Raw genomic sequence first — 6,525 nt, 5'->3', positions numbered from 1 at the left:
CCACCTCTGTATCTTTTTTCTTCCACAAAGACTCCAGCTGTTTCTGGGAATGTAATATGGGCAAATGTTAACAAAAGATACCACAAAGTTACCATGTATCCACCATAAAAATCAAACGTTAACAAAAGATACCACAAAGTTACCATGCATCCACCATAAAAATCAGACTTCAATTAGTTAATTTATGGCTTTCATCTTTGACAGCAAATCTCAATTTGTTACATTGTGTTTAGTTGAGGCATCAATTACCCCATTTGCACATGGGTTTKGACGCCCACTCTGTCTTTTGTAATTGTTACCTATAAAAATAAATTTAAAAAGTAAACCATTTTAAATATGCCTACCTGCACTGAACTTTGGTTTCCTAATGCACGATTATCGTGTTCCTGTCCTTTGTTGGTCATTACCGACACGTTTTCACCGTGCCGTACCTTCACGCTTCCTTTCTAATTTAACATAGAAATTGTGATGTTTATTTTAGGGTTAAGCAAAATTACAATTTTCATCAAATAGACTATGTAACACTTATGAGTAAGAGAACAAAAACAATAAGTTTTGTAATTATAAACCCATAAATATTGGAATAGTAAACATAAAACAATGCAGAATTATTTTTTAATGTGGTCCTGTGTGGATCAAAACGTTTATATAGTTGTTATAATTTAAACTAACTCAACATTCATTTAATAATGCAAATAAACATATTTTATACATTTGACGTTGTGTCTTTGAGGAGTCACATATCATACTTAATTAACTTGTTTCTGGTTTAGAGCAATATTACCTTTTCCATAACCTTTTGAAAGGGGAAAGACTTTCGAATAGCAGAAACATATCTTCCCTTCTTCCTTGGCTTCCGGTCCTTCCACTGCTCTTTTCTTACTCGAAACAACTGCAGATACATGTTCAAATGCACTTTGGTTTTTAGATTTCTAAATTTTTATTTAAAACTAAATTTGGTAATGCTATCTTTGTAATGGAAATATCTAAATATCCGATAAACTTTTACTTAAATACAGGTATAGTATTTTTGGCAATGCATAATAAGCATAACAAAACATCTATATGATCCATGTTTTTTTATATTACCTTCTCTTGGAATAGTTTTTTGGAGTCTTGGTACTCTTTCAGGAGAGCTGTGTGTCTTCTGATATTTTACAACAAAGTCATCCAATCTGTTCATTCTTCCGGATGTGAAACGTAAATGTTYAAGGTCCCACTGGCTTTTCTCCATAATGCCTTGTGTTCTATTGTTCACTGTGATGTTCTGAAAGTATATTGCAATAAAAATGTAAATATTAGTAACACTTTATATTTAAAGCAGTCCTAAATGTAGTAATAATTTCAAATATTGTAATACCTGTCTATTAAGGCTTTTAAGGAAACTATATTTTTTCGAGTACTCCGCATATGGCTCACCATTTCCATGTCGCCCAAGGTCACCTTAAATTAAGCAGTGTGTAAGTAATATTTATAAAAATTATTATCAAAAACTTTTAGCATTGTGATTTTGGAATTGCTTGGAATCACAAACCAAGCATTATCCCCGTCCAGAGTCCAGCATAAGGCAGTAGATTTTTTACGACTTGTTTAATGAAGCCTGGGAGGAAGTAGGCATTTGGTTCACCCTCTTTATCCAGTGGGGCTTTGTCAACCACGTTGTTATAATGCTTGGCAAATTCATTCATTCCTTTGACTTCCTAATGTGATTGCAGAAGCACATGTACTATAATGTTAAATATCAAAGAAAGTTTATGTCTGCTATGAYGTCTTAGTGAAGTACAAACACTGAATGATGACCTCTTAATATCTTCTGTATATTTAACATCCATAAGCATCATATAAAACGATTCTACTTCACGCATATTCATGATCCTCACTTCTTCTGATGAGTTCTGAATGTTGCTCAAAATGCATCTCAATGTACTATGCAATAAACAAAATTCATAGCCTGATAAATACTTGGGTCTGTATAAAAAAAATAAAACTGAAGCACAAAGCTAACAATTGACTCCAAAACTTCTCTTCATATCATGTATGCATCTGATAAATTATGCAACATTTCTACTATTCATTTCAAATTTGTACTTCAATAACAAATGTTCTTTTACCTTTGTGTCCTCTGCTTCAATTGTTTTCTTATTTGTCTCATAAGGGACATGACCAATTGTCAACAACTTTGACTGCAGTTTCTCAAAATGAATGTGAACATTTTCCCCCCTTGATGGACTGGAAAACAACACTGCAGCACTCTGAACCATGTCATCAAGCTCATTCAGGGACTGAGCCGTTGTGAATAGACCACAAATGTGCGTTGCAAGATGGTAATGTTGAGATGCACTGCAGGTTGAGAAAGATCAGAGTATTAAAAATGTTTAGAAAAATTGTAACTTTTCTTTTTTTCAGGGACAGGTCAATCTCAATTCTTAATTGAACATAAATCAGTYCTTCTGCTGAGAGACAATCGTTTGTTATATACATAAAACTTCATATACTTATTTGAATGTTAATGGCATATAGACTATCCCTACGTAATATATACAATTACATCCATGCCATTTTTGAAAAGTAATAAAAACTTACTATTTTCTGCACATTTCCTTAGCATTTTTCATTACATGGCTCAGGCAACGATGCAGCATTGGAACTTTGAAGTCCTCTTTGGTGGCTTTTCCTGTTGCAATGCTGAAGTAAAGATTTATTGTGTCGTGTAAGGTTTTCCTTGCGAATGTCGGGCATCACGACAATTGAACCGTCACACATAAACATCAGAGGTGGCCGTAACCCTTTTCTGCCGCAGTGATGGTAAACATCAGTGCAAAATGCTTCCAGGAAATATGTCACTGACGCCGTGGTGTGGTCGCAAGTCACACAAGTAGCTACAGGCAGAGGGGAAGCATTCCTGTAGCGTCAAGATATACGATATCCTCACAGCTGCGCTCCTGGAAAACTTTTATACTCCTTGCTGACCACAGCAGTACCCCTTTGGGGTGCATGATTATCTTCTGTAGAACGTTGTCTTCGGATCCTTTTTTCAGATTAAACATTTTCTGCAGACTTATCRTTTCATTCTTGTGAAGTCTGTTTTTTTTTCTAGCCTCAAAATAAATATTTTTTAAAACATCTTTAGTGGGAGCCTCATCTCTGGAATCCATAATCATTGTTTTGTTGTCTATTTTGTTCATCATGTTCAGATGCATCGTTCTTGGTAGTGTGTTTTCCAGGTTTTGGGCCATGTCTTCTCTAGAGTCTGCACTTACTGGTCTCCGTACCAAGCTGTGTTGCACGGTGCACGCTCTGGTCCGCTTCAAAGTTAACTGTTGCCTTCAAGTCATTACCTATTTCCACATTCACTTTCACAGGGCAGTCGTCAAATCTGCAGTATCCTGTACATCGAAACTGTGGGCCAGGTTTGGTAGAGCCCAACACCTTCAGYTGATGCCTTTTAAATGCAAACGAGCAATACGGATAAATGGATCTAATTCCTTTGCTAATTACATTAGTCCAGTTCAGTCCTTTGAATGTTTTTCTTTGTCTTTTCTTCTGTAGTTTTGTCCAGTCATTTGCTTCCACAAAAAAAATTGATGAGGTTGGTATGGTCATCTTTACAAAATTGGTTTCAAACGATTCATCAGATATTGCCTAAGAGCAGAAAAAATTAAGATCATTACAATCTCTTAAAATTGTATAACTGTTAAATAATCTTTCCTCAATGTAATTTCTTTAATTTCATATGCTTACAGTTATCAGCTTTATGAAAAGTTATGCTTTCTAGTAATTTGTTTGTAATACAAAGAAAAATATAGTAATGTTTCCTAATAAATAGAAACACTTCAATCAAGCTAAATGGACCTTGATGTGACCATGTCTGTGTCTGACACTGACATACATAACAATTTACCTTGACAAGTACTGGAGATAATCTTTTTAAAAAGTTTTGTTTACAAAAGTTAAATGTCAGGAATAAGTTTATGGGTTTGATTCCCGGTCTTTCTGCATGGAGTTTGCATGTTCTCCCTGTGCAGGGGTGGGTTTTCTCCATGTCCTCCGGTTTCCTCCCACAGTCCAAAAACATTACAGGTTAATTGTCCTCTGTTTTTTGTCACCTAGGTGTGTGTGTGTGTGTGTGTGTGTGCATGGTTGTGTGTCCTGCTTGTCTCTGTGTTGCCCTCCGACAGACAGGCGACCTGTCAAGGGTCACCCCGCCTCTTGCACAGAACATTAGCTGGAGATAGGCACCATCAACCCTCCAGACTCCATTAAGGGACAGGGTGAAAGAAATGAATCCCGTCCTTATTATCACATAATTTAAAAAAAAAAAACGTTAAAATTGTGAGTTTTATTTAAATATAAAGATTTTAAGCCAATCAAAAGAAGTAAAATTAACACTGCAAGGCTGTGTAAAGATGGTTGCATTTAGCTTTATAACACAATAAATGAGACTTAATTTATTGTGACTTGAATTTGGCTCATTTTACCAAAGTTATGTTGCCATGTTTATTAAAAATACCAACTAAAGTAATTGATAGAATTGAAGGACTATCTCAGGCTGTAGGTGATGAAAGTGTTGTGCAGGACATGATGAATATATTGACAACAGATTGAGATGGACAGAGACTTACTATGTCTTTCAGTGAGACGTCAGCAGGGTTTTGTGACTCTGTGTCCCCGTGTGGACTGGACCAGGTCTCAGGCTGTAAATGATGAAAGTGTAGTGTCATGTGTTGTGTATTTATTTTTGTAGGAGTTGTAGTATTTTGTTTGGAAAATGCTCAGTGTAATTTACGTCAAGATTTTGTTACTAAAATTCATTATATTTACCAATTTAAAAGATTCTTCAGTTAGCCGACGACTACTCCTGGTACCGCCATCAGCAGAACAACAAGGGTAAAGGTGAACATTTGTCCTGGTGACACACAGGTGCTCAGACATAAATTTGATTTTCATCTTTGTAGGAGATTTGGTAAACGAAACTATTTTCTTGATCCAATTTAACTTAGGAGTCCCTAGTTAAAACCACAGCTAAAGCAGCTTACCTCACCTCCCTCCACGCCTCAAACTCACTTCTCAGTGCTTATTTTTTGTTCATTTGTTTTGTTTGTTTATTTGTCTGTCTGTTTGTTCATTTACTCGTGATAACAAACTCTCTCAGTTTACCTGGTTCAARCATATCATTATTCATTCATTACATGTCATAGTTGTAAATACATTTAATCTGTAAATAAATGGCTCGTGGAGAACGTGCCAACATGAGCTAATCTCATTTTTGTGTCTTGATAAAGCAGTCCTGGTTCTGATAAGACAAGAACTCATCAAACCATTTTGGGTAAATGTATTCAGAGACTGATTACAGTAAAGTTACAGTTTTTCATTTATTTCCTGGGTCAACACYTGATCGAATTAAGGAATGTGGTGCCTCGAGGTGAGCTAATTTGTGAGTCACAAATTAGCTATTTTAGAATATACCCAAAAAAACCCTACAATAGACATTGTGGATGATGTGTTTGCTATTGTTTGTGTCTCAGAACTGATATATTATCAGCCTTATGACAGGCAGTTTTCAGCTGAAAATGATTAAAATATATTTATTGTGCCACGCTGCTGTTTTTATATGAGCTGTGCATTTGTTTGAGGTCTTTTATTGTTAAGGTTCTAATAAAAGGTAAACCTTCCATTTTTGTGTTGTTTTGAACATTTATATATTTGAGTGTAGGTATTGACACGTCGTGGTGTCTTTTAGCTTTCTAATACCACAATGTGTTTTGTTATTAACAATACACTGGTGTTATTTTTAACACTATATTTTAACAGTAACACTGCTGTAATGTTAATATATAACACCTGGTATTGTTGAATATTAAACACTGGCTGGTGTTAATTTTAACACTAACACTAGTTAATATAAGTGTTATTTTAACACCGGCAAGTGTGGACACAAATAGACAAATTGTTGGTGTTAAAATTAACACTGGCATTTTTGATTTGTATTCATCAGCAAATTGTGGCGCTAAAGCAAAAMTGGCACACTTTGATCCGGTCTCTTGGAGTGCTGTTAGAAACGAGTTGAACTCTGAGCTGGAGGGTTCAGGGATGTGTTTTTGAGAAAGGGACACTGTTAGTTTTTTATGGGCATTATTTTGAAAGCCACAATCCACTTTTTTTTTTAAAACATTTTCGCTGATGAAAAGTCAACGTCTTTGCACTGCTTGTAATCGATGCCTTTTAACCCACCAGGCAGAARCCAGTATGCTTTTTCCTGAGTCACAGTCTGGGAGTCTCTGAGCCGAACAGAAGCTTCCACTGACAACAGCAGGGTTGGGACATGTGTACAGGCTCCTCCCCAGGGGCGCAGATAGGATTTTTGAACTGGGGGGGACCAAGTTTTCAGCAAATGATTTCCATCTAAGTAATTTTTAGTAATTTGATTAGTTACTTTCATAATAGCTTTTGAGTGAATGGTTTACAATAAAATGGCATTATAGAATTATTTGAAATTAAAGAAGAAAAATGAACATTGTTAAACAC

At 35.6% G+C, this 6,525-nt stretch overlaps 2 long non-coding RNA genes across 2 annotated transcripts in view; both read right to left on the bottom strand.

The window, feature by feature from the left end:
* LOC106537077 (uncharacterized) overlaps window positions 1-442 on the bottom strand; it is a 3,972-nt gene extending 3,530 nt beyond the window's left edge. The window contains exon 1 of the long non-coding RNA XR_001312604.1: window positions 345-442. This is a non-coding gene — a long non-coding RNA (uncharacterized LOC106537077). The remainder of the gene's footprint in view (window positions 1-344) is intronic.
* Window positions 443-476: 34 nt separating this feature from the next.
* LOC106537074 (uncharacterized) lies at window positions 477-1,560 on the bottom strand. Its single transcript, XR_001312602.1, has 4 exons — window positions 1,535-1,560; window positions 1,361-1,443; window positions 1,090-1,267; window positions 477-892 (listed from the first exon to the last, which is right to left on the bottom strand). It is a non-coding gene; the product is annotated as an uncharacterized LOC106537074 (long non-coding RNA).
* Window positions 1,561-6,525: the final 4,965 nt, after the last annotated feature.

This window comes from Austrofundulus limnaeus, unplaced genomic scaffold (genome assembly GCF_001266775.1).
Source record: "Austrofundulus limnaeus strain Quisiro unplaced genomic scaffold, Austrofundulus_limnaeus-1.0 Scaffold2119, whole genome shotgun sequence".
Classification (NCBI taxonomy): Eukaryota; Metazoa; Chordata; class Actinopteri; order Cyprinodontiformes; family Rivulidae; genus Austrofundulus; species Austrofundulus limnaeus.
This window is presented reverse-complemented; position numbering and strand designations above follow the sequence as displayed.